Source organism: Bison bison, unplaced genomic scaffold (genome assembly GCF_000754665.1).
Source record: "Bison bison bison isolate TAMUID 2011002044 unplaced genomic scaffold, Bison_UMD1.0 scf7180017864353, whole genome shotgun sequence".
In the NCBI taxonomy this organism is placed as follows: domain Eukaryota; kingdom Metazoa; phylum Chordata; class Mammalia; order Artiodactyla; family Bovidae; genus Bison; species Bison bison.
This window is the reverse complement of record NW_011494925.1, coordinates 1,930,091-1,940,240: the sequence shown is the minus strand read 5'-3', so window position 1 is coordinate 1,940,240 and position 10,150 is coordinate 1,930,091. Positions and strand designations below refer to the sequence as shown.

Genomic DNA, 10,150 nt, shown 5'->3' with positions numbered 1-10,150 from the left:
TATCTCTCCATCTCTCTGTGATCACATATACAAAATTCCATGTTTCAGTGTGGTTGTTTGGACTCTTCTGCTGTTTCTAACTTGAAGCAAAAGAATTTCCCAGCCTTAACTTTGCAGTTGACGTTTCTAAATGCTCTGAACATTACAAAATGTCCTCAGAGAGATGCCTTCTAATGGTTTTAATATCTTCATATAACATTGCATGGAGTGTTTGGTCATTCTAAGTACAAGATGGAGGTTAGCAGGGTGGCCGAGATGATTGCTTTGAAAATAAGTTGTGAATAAAGGAGATGTTGGGAAAAACAGAATGTAGGCTGTGCTGATTGACAGACCATTTCTTCAGTTATTAGAACAGAGCTATATATTGGGAAGAGAATTTCATAAACCCAGAGCAGAGTGTTGATGTTTATAAATTCTTTTCCTGATTTCTTCTGAAATCTAATGAATCCATGATACTGCTTCCATGACTACCATTCTTATACATATTTGATTACTTTATATTATAATTTACAACTCAAAGATGCACACTCAACAGCAGTAGCTGAGTTAGAATTTAGCAGGTTTATAGCTTTGTTTGGCCCTCGGCACAAGTAATAAAATTCTAGCTTTAAGTACCACTGGGACTTATAGAATGAAGACATCTGCATTATTATATTAAAATGTTCCTCCGTGTAATAAATATAACTGACAGTAGTGCATGACTTTCTTTATGAAAAATATGTTGATAGCAATATAGTCTTAAATACTGAAGAAACTGCCAATTAAAATTTTATGTGCCTAGTTACTATCTAAATGCTCAAACAGATGTCCATATTAACAGTTTAGTGTTGGATATTTCTAATAAAAGTCTTAGTAAAGGTTATTTTAAAAACACTCATGGAAACACTCTATTTATCTCTTGTGTCTTTTAATAGTGTTTCCTGTTTATTATTCTAATATACACTTTGGGAGTAATGTGGGTATTTGAGTGGTCACAGGTTTGAATAATTTTTCTATAATAAGGTTCCAGGTTCTCTGGATTTTAGTGTCATCTAAGTAGTGTTGAGACTTCCCTGGTAGCTCAGCGGTTAAAGCGTCTGCCTGCAATGCGGGAGACCCAGGTTCGATCCCTGGGTTGGGAAGTTCCCCTGGAGAAGGAAATGGCAACCCACTCCAGTATTCTTGCCTGGAGAATCCCATGGACGGAGGAGCCTGGTGGGGTACAGTCCACAGGGTCGCAAAGAGTCAGACACGACTGAGTGACTTCACTTTTCACTTTCAAGTAGTGTTGAGGTTCCCCTGGTGGCTTGTTGCTAAAGAATTCGGCTGCCAATATAGGAGATGTGGGTTCAATCTTTGGGTCATGAAGATCTCCTGGAGAAGGAAATGGAAACCCACTCCAGTATCCTTGCCTGGAAAATCCCATGGACAGAGGAGCCTGGTGGGCTACAGTCCACAGGATCACAAAGAGTCAGACACGAGTTAGCACCTAAACAATGGCAATATATCTATAACATTCACTAGAAGAAAGCTTTTATCCATCAATAAACACTCCCTTAATTATGATTATATAATGCCCACGTTTGGATTTGGTATAGATTGCATTCTTTTCCATGAAAAACACTATAGCCATTGCTACCCACTTATCTTTGCTGAGAATTGTAGCATCTATCTTGAGATCTTTAAATATTTGTATTTTAGATGATAGTGATGTGAATGATCATGATAAATTATACTCATATTTCACAGATTGCCTGGATAAAGTGATATAATAATTTATGTAGTTATAATTAATGTATATTCTTGATTCTGAATTTGTTCTTATTCAATGTGTAGTCCTTTTTATTTTTTGAAAAGGAATTAATTTTCCTTTGGAAATTAAATGTAGTAATACATTGTTTAATTACTCTCCAGGACATGCCAGAGAGGTTATCTCTTCTTTGAAGATTTGCTAAGTAGAATGCTCCTTTTGGTTTTGATTATGTCTTTTTTGCATTTTTAGAGACTATTTAGAGCTTATCTAGGTTAATTACTAGCTCTTTTGCTTCTTCGGCAGAGGGATTTGACTAATTCCTTTGTATAATGGAAAAGGTACTCAATAGAGGCTTCCCAGCTGGCAATAGTGGTAAAGAACTCATCTGCCAATGCAGGAGACGTGAAAGACCTGGGTTCGATCCCTGGGTCAGGAAGATCCCCTGGAGGAGGAAACAGCAACCCACTCCAGTATTCTTGCCTGGAGAATCCCATGAACAGAGGAGTCTAGCGGGCTACAGTCCACAGGGTCACAGAGTCAGACATGACCGAAGCGACTTAGCACAGCACAACATTACAATATGTCTTTAAGAGAAGCCTCAATGATTTGCTCAAGCGTATCAGCCTAGCAAGCGGCTCTGATTTTCAAATCAAGTCAAATGGGTTTATGTTGACACCTAAACACCTTAGAGGATCAGAGTCAGCTGTCTTTGGAATAAGAGAGTGGTGTTCTGCCCATGGTTCTTGTAATTAATTATTGTTTAAATAAGAGAACATTTAACATTAACTGATTGTAACAGTTACAACTGGTTGATTTTAAGTGAAGCTGATCACCTCCTACCTGGGTGGGACTTGTCCAATCAGTTGAAGGCCTGAAGAGCAAAAACAGGTTTCCTAAAAAAGAAGGAAAATCAGCCTCAATACTACAACCTAGAAACCCTGCCTGAATTTCCAGCATGCTGGTCTGGCCTTCATATATCCGTCTCAAGACTGTAAGATCAACACTTAGCTGAATTTCCAGTCTCCCAGCTTGCCAGTACTTAAGGTTGAATGAGCCAAGTTCACTAAAATCTCCCTGTCCCTCCCCCTACCCTTCTTCTCTCTCTTCTCATAAGGACACCAGTCAAACTGGATTAGGGTTGATCTGGGTTACATTACTTACCTGCAATTACCTCTTTAGAGGCTCTTTCTCCAACTAAAGGGGCTTCCCTGGTGACTAAGACAATAAAGAATCTGCCTACAATGTGGGAGAGCTGGGTTCAATCCCCAGGTCTGGAAGATCCCCTGGAGAAAGGAATCCCAACTCACTCCAGTATTTTTGCCTGGAGAATTCCATGGACAGAGGAGCCTGGTGGCCTACAGTCCATGGGGGTCACAAAAAATCAAGCATGACTGAGCAACTAACACACACACACCCAATTAAAGTCACATTGTGAGGTACCCCAGTATGAATTTTGAGGGAACATCGTTCAACACAAAACATCTTTTTCAGATAAAAGTTAGAGTCCTTTAATACCATGCCCAAAGTCATCAAGTAATTGTAAGACATAGACTAGAAATCCAGAGACATTGTTATCAGTATACATCCTCTTCATGTCTATGAATAAAATTGTTCAAATCAATACATTATGATCTTGGAATTTAAATTGTACTTGATGTTTGGGAATCCACAGACAATAATTTCAAGTAGGTAGGTTTGTTTCAAAGTCTGAAATGCAGTATGTCTCCAAGTAGTTTAAGAGTGCGTTTGTGGGGCTTTATTGATAGCTCAGAGGTAAAGAGTCTGCCTGCCAATATAGGAGACACGTGTTCAATCCCTGGTCCAGGAAGATCCCACATGCTGTGGAGCAACTAAACCCATGGGCTACAACTACTGAGCCTGTGCTCTAGGGCCCTGAAGCCCCAGCTACCGAGCCCTGGAGCCTACATTGCAAAACAAGAGTAGCCACCACAGTGAGGAGTCCCCACACTGCAACGAAGAGTAACCCCTCTCTGTGCAACTGGAAGAAGGCCTGAGCAGCAGTGAAGATCCAGCATAGCCAAAAATAAATTAATTAATAAATACAATTTTATATATGTGAAAGTGAAATTGAAAGTATCAGTCTCTCAGTCATGTCCGATTCTTTGCAACCCCATGGACTGTAGCCCACCAATCTCCTCTGCCCGTGGGATTCTCCAGGCAAGAATATTGGAGTGGGTTGTCATTCCCTTCTCAAGGAGTGCGTTTGGAATACAGTGTTAATATTTAAGATGAGAACCTGTTACAGATCACATCTCCTACGTGCTGGTTGAGCTGAAGATCCCATGCCCACAGTTTATTTAACTTCTAGAGACTCTGCCAATGATTGAAGCTCCCTCTTTGTTCGTGACTTTCCTTCCCCATCTTTTTGGTTCCTAAGTGTGTCTGGTGTCTGGTGTGCCTTAATATCTGGCTCCTTTCAACTTAAAAGATTACAGAAGTTAGGTGCTCTGGAAGCAGTATGTGTACACAAGTGTATGACTCTGAGTCGTGGGTGCACTGAAGTTAGAGGTCTGATTTCCGATCCTACAGTTATATTCAGCTTGTGAGGTGCCACGAAATACGGAAGTTTCTTAATAAACTCTGCTCACTCTAAAGAAACAGGAAAACAATAACCCCTTTTCGTTTGACAGCACGATCTCAGGCCCACTGCCACCGTTACCTCCTTTCCTTGGAATCGTGATGGATAGGAAGAACAAGCGCGTCTGCAATCATAGAGTGCCAGACGCAAATGTAAACCGGCAGACAAGTTTATAGAGCGTGCAGCTGGAATTTGAGAACAACGAAACATTTGTTGGATTATACCTACAATTCAGCCAAACTGTCTTGTAAATAAAACGAGATACAGAACTAAATAAACGAATACAATTCTGTTGGATGTGGGTGTAGTCCCTATTGAGTTCTCAGGATCACCTAACTGCAATAGCAGGAAAATAGACAAGTGTATTTTGAGGCTGAATACATGCAGAAAAATAGCAAAAATACATTTTTTTTCTGTTAATTAAATATAGTCAATAAATTTCTCATGTTCTGACAATGAACGTTCTAGTTTTCAAACCAAGTTGTTGGTCAGTCGCTAAGTCACGTCTGACTCTGCAACCCCAGGGACTGTAGTCCACCCGGCTCCTCTGTCCACTGTTTCCTGGACTTTGCTCAAATTCATATATGTTGAGTCAGTGGTGCTATCTAACTATCTCGTCCTCTGCAGCCCCCTTCTCCTATTGCCTTTGATCCTTCCCAGCATCTGGATCTTTTCCAGTGAGTTGGCTCTTCACATCAGGTGGCCAAAGTATTGGAGCTTCAGCTTCAGCATCAGTCCTTCCAATGAATATGCAGGGTTGACTTCCTTTAGGATTGACTGGTTTGATCTCCTTGTTGTCCAAGGGATTCTCAAGAGTCTCCTCCAGCACCACAATTTAAAGCAAGATAAATACATAAATTCTTAGTAACTGCATAATTACTACTAATATGCATGAGAAAGGAAGTAATTATCCTTCAAACTGCTTATCTTGAAACTATAAACTTTTTTATTTTCTGATTCTATTTGTATTTCGGTCCACAGATGTGTGTGCACGCGTGTGTGTTTGGATGTACGTATGTAGAAATGGAAGGAGTATCAGATGTCAGTATATAAAATCAAGAGGAAGGTAAGCAGTATTACCAGAAGTTTGCTATGCAAGTCTATTCTTTATTAATGTTCCTACTGGGCACCACTAAATAGAGATTTCTTTGATCCTGCTGGGAATAATGCATGCTCTCTGACATATTAGTCATTATGTACTCCACTTATGAAAAATTAAAGGACATACCAGTTATTCAGGATATTTAAACACTTTGTTCTTTGTAAATTATTTCATATGATATATTTTCCACTATGCATGAGAGGACTAAAGGAAATCAGTCCTGAATATTCATTGGAAGGACTGATGCTGAAGCTGAAGCTCCAATACTTTGGCCACCTGATGTGAAGAACTGACTCATTGGAAAAGACCCTGATGCTGGGCAAGATTGAGGGCAGGAGGAGAAGGGTACAACAGAGGATGAGATGGTTGGATGGCATCACCGACTTGATGGACATGAGTTTCAGCAAGCTCCAAGAGTTGGTGATGGACAGGGGAACATGGCGTGCTGCAGTCCATGGGGTCGCAAAGTCGGACACGACTGAGCAACTGAACTGAACTAATAATGTATGAGAGAGTAAGCAGTGATCTCTATGAGGTGTTCAAGGCTGCATGAACTTCTAGTGGAGAAGTTATATAAAGAGACATGTACTGGTCATGCAGGACATAATAACTCATTAGTAAGTTCTTGACACAGTGTATGTTAATTAGTTTATTGATTAACTCTGCTGAGGAACAATAGCTCTTGTTTGACATCTCCTGCCAGGATGTTCCTGAACCTTTTACCGACAAGAGGGATTTTCAATCTAGGATTCACAAATCTTAGTTACAAGATTACGAACTTATTCTACACAGATTTCATAAAAATTAAATGAGATTATACATGAAAATGGCTCAGCAGTGAGTTGTAAATATGAAAAAAGCGTTAGCGTTAATTCTATGGGACAGAATTAAAAATGTTGAGACTTTTTGGTCTAAATGATTGGCTAATATATAGACTATTGAACCAACAGATGTTTACAGAACACCTATTATATAGATGGCTTCCCCGGTGGCTCAGGAGGTAAAGAACCCCCCTGCCAATGCGAAAGACCCAGCTTTGACCCCTGGATCAGGAAGAACCCCTGGAGAAGGACACGGCAACCCACACCAGTATTCTTGCCTGGGAAATAAAAAAGGACAGAAGAGACTGGGGGGCTACAATCCACGGTGTCACAAGAATTGGACACAACTTAGCAACTGAACACACACATGCACTGATGATACAGCCCTTGTGTAAGGGTGGCCTGAAAATGACAGTTAGCACTGAGTGATGGTTATTTCAGCCTCCGAGGCTGATCGGATGGATGGCTAAGCCTCAGGTAGACACTGCGGTGTCCATCGCACTCCATGCACTTACTTCCCAGTGCATAGCAGGACCACATGTCCCACAGTCCCCGGTGGTTAGCCTAGGCCATGACTACGTTCTGGTCGATAATATGTGGCTGGAAATGTTCAAGCCCCCTGCTGCTACTGCTAAGTCACTTCAGTCGTGTCCAACTCTGTGCGACCTCATAGACGGCAGCCCACCAGGCTCCCCTGCCCCTGGGATTATCCAGGCAAGAACACTGGAGTGGGTTGCCATTTCCTTCTCCAATGCATGAAAGTGAAAAGTGAAAGTGAATTTGCTCAGTAGTGTCCGATTCCTAGCGACCCCATGGACTGCAGCCTACCAGGCTCCTCCATCCATGGGATTTGCCAGGCAAGAGTACTGGAGTGGGTTGCCATTGCCTTCTCCCCCAAACCCCCTAGCCTTGTTTTTAAAACCACCTCCTCTCTGGACCCTCTACACTCTGACCACAGTGACCTTAGAAGCCACGTTTCTGAGGGTAGAGTTCTAACATGATGAGCCCCTCCTGATGTACTGAGTTTACATGAATGAGAAGTAAGCCTGGTTTTCCATGAGGTCACTGAGATTCCTGTGTTCTTCTGTTGCCATGGGATTACATAGTTCCCAAGGTCTGATTCCCAGAGCAGCACTACTGACGTCACCTGGGTCTTGTTAAAAGGCAGATTCTTGTTTTTTGCCCCAGACCTAATGACTCACAGCCTAATACCTGTACCCTTTTCTTTCTCTCTATGTACTTGCTTCTTGAAGCACTTTGTGGTCTAAAATAAAGTTTTCTTATTCAATATAAGAATTTTTGACTTAGGAAAGAACACAACATGAGGGTATTAATTATATGTAACAAAAAAATTTGATGCCATACCTGTACTAAGTATATCCTAATTACTATCAAATGGAAAAAAAGCTTTATGTGGATGATTAACTTCACATCCCCAAAAGCATCTTTTTCTCTTACTAATTATAGTTTTGGTACTTTTTTTCCCATCAGCTTTTAGAAATGGGCTATCAATACATTTCAATAATAAATCAAAGCCATGGACTTTTTCATTTTATTATGTATCCAAATGGAAAAGTGTATATTAGTGTAGCTATTAAAAGCAGTGTGCTGTTGGAATAATTTCATCAGAGAAATTTAGCAAATTCATCTTGCTCAAGGGCAATTGGGTATAATGATAAGCCTGTGCTCTGGCTGGGCTTTCTGAGATCAAACCTATACATACTTTCCTATGCAGGGTATTTAAACTCTCCCAGCTTCATTCTTTTTATGAATAAAATCGGGATATTAAAAACACCCATGTCACAAGTTTGCTATAGGATTAAATGCTGGCATACATCAAATAAGAAGAGCAACACTTACATAACTCCATAGATTCCAAAGCACACATTTTGAAAATATTTCAAAGTTTACTACAAAAATTAAAACTCACTGATAGATAGATCTGTGTCTTACAGATACATTTGAACATGATTCTATTGATATATTTAAGCATCTCAGAACCTCATTTTATAAAGATTTAGGAAAAAAAGTTTTGTGCCTCCAAATATGTCAAAAAGCATATAGAACAAAAATTTTACCCTTTAAAATTACTAGAATTCTTTCTTAGGAATGAAATCTTATTCCTTGTATAGAACCAGCACATACTCCAAATATGTGTGTTTATTATTCATGACGAACCTAGACAGCATATTAAAAAGCAGAGACATTATTTTGCTGACAAAGCTATGGTTTTTCCAGTAGTCATGTATGGATGTGAGAGTTGGACTATAAAGAAAGCTGAGCGCCAAAGAATTGATGCTTTTGAACTGTGGTGTTGGAGAAGACTCTTGAGGATCCCCTGGACTGCAAGAAGATCCAACCAGTCCATCCTAAAGGAAATCAGTCCTGAATATTCATTGGAAGGACTGATGCTGAAGCTGAAACTCCAATACTTTGGCCACCTGATAAGAAGAACTGATTCATTGGAAAAGACCCTGATGCTGGGAAAGATTGAAGTCAGGAGGAGAAGGGGATGATAGAGGATGAGATTGTTGGATGGCATCACCAAATCAATGGACATGAGTTTCAGCAACCTCTGGGAGTTGGAGATGCACAGGGAAGCCTGGCGAACTGCAGTGTATGGGGTTGCAAAGAGTTGGATATGACTGAGCAACTGAACCGATTATTCATGAATCATGTGTGGAAAGAATTTTGGTCTTTTTGAGGTTGATTTTTATATTTTGACTAGTTTAACAGGATGGAATGTTCTTGATAAATGCAAATGTAGGCAGTTCTGTTGATCATTTTGTTGAGTCTATGAATTAAAGGTAATGGGATGACCATGCTGTTTATTTTTAGGGATAAGAATTTTATTATTTATCACTCTGCAGGAAGCATGGCGGTTCAGTTAGCAGGTGGATCTTTCTAAGGTTTTGCTGATAGAACACAGTAAGGAAAGCTTACTACAAAGCTTATTTCTCAAAGAAACTTCCATCAGATTATCTAATGGTTGGCAGAGACCAGATCAACAAGAATAAAGCCATTTCACTCACTTTTAAGCCTTGACTGTTTTGTTCTTTGTAAAATGTGCAAACAATGTCTAGGAATTAGTATTCATGAAAAAGTATATTGCATGAATATAATTTTATGAGTAGTTTAACATAAGACATTTAGAAGCTAAATGTCTCTTAAATTAGATGCCTTAAAAATGTGAACTATGAGGTGTTTAAAATCTGGTTTTCAGCTAATCACAGTCCATGGGGTCGCAAAGAGTAGGACACGACTGCGCAACTTCACTTTCACTTTCACTTTCAGCTAATCTTTGGATCTGCTTCAGTCTTAAATGGTGTTGAACAAGATTCTTCATTCTTTTAAGTAATTTCACTTATTTTTTGTTGTCCTAAGCTACCAGACAGCATTTTCGTAGAATTTGTAGGAATATAGATAGCCACTTACTAAGCACATACAGTATACTCAGTACTGCACTACTACTCAGAAGTACGAGCTTGTCTTGGGAATATAAGGGAATCCTATTTCAGATCCCGAGTACATCTGCCCATCTCTCTGGGAACAGAGCCCAAGTGTTTATGGTGACCACTGGTCTCACACCACTTGGGGGAGGTGGGTCAACTGATGCCTTCAGAGTTCGTTCAGTTCAGTTCAGTCTCTCAGTCGTGTCCGCCTCTTTGCGACCCCATGAATCGCAGCACGCCAGGCCTCCCTGTCCATCACCAACTCCTGGAGTTCACTCAGACTCACGTCCATTGAGTCAGTAATGCCATCCAGCCATCTCATCCTCTGTCGTCCCCTTCTCCTCCTGCCCCCAATCCTTCCCAGCATCAGAGTCTTTTCCAATGAGTCAACTCTTCGCATGAGGTGGCCAAAGTACTGAGTTTCGGCTTTAGCATCATTCCTTC

The 10,150-nt window shown here is 40.3% G+C and overlaps 1 non-coding gene across 1 annotated transcript; it reads left to right on the top strand.

Moving 5' to 3' along the window:
• Positions 1-1,049: 1,049 nt before the first annotated feature.
• TRNAC-GCA lies at positions 1,050-1,121 on the top strand. The gene has a single exon. It is a non-coding gene; the product is annotated as a tRNA-Cys (tRNA).
• Positions 1,122-10,150: the final 9,029 nt, after the last annotated feature.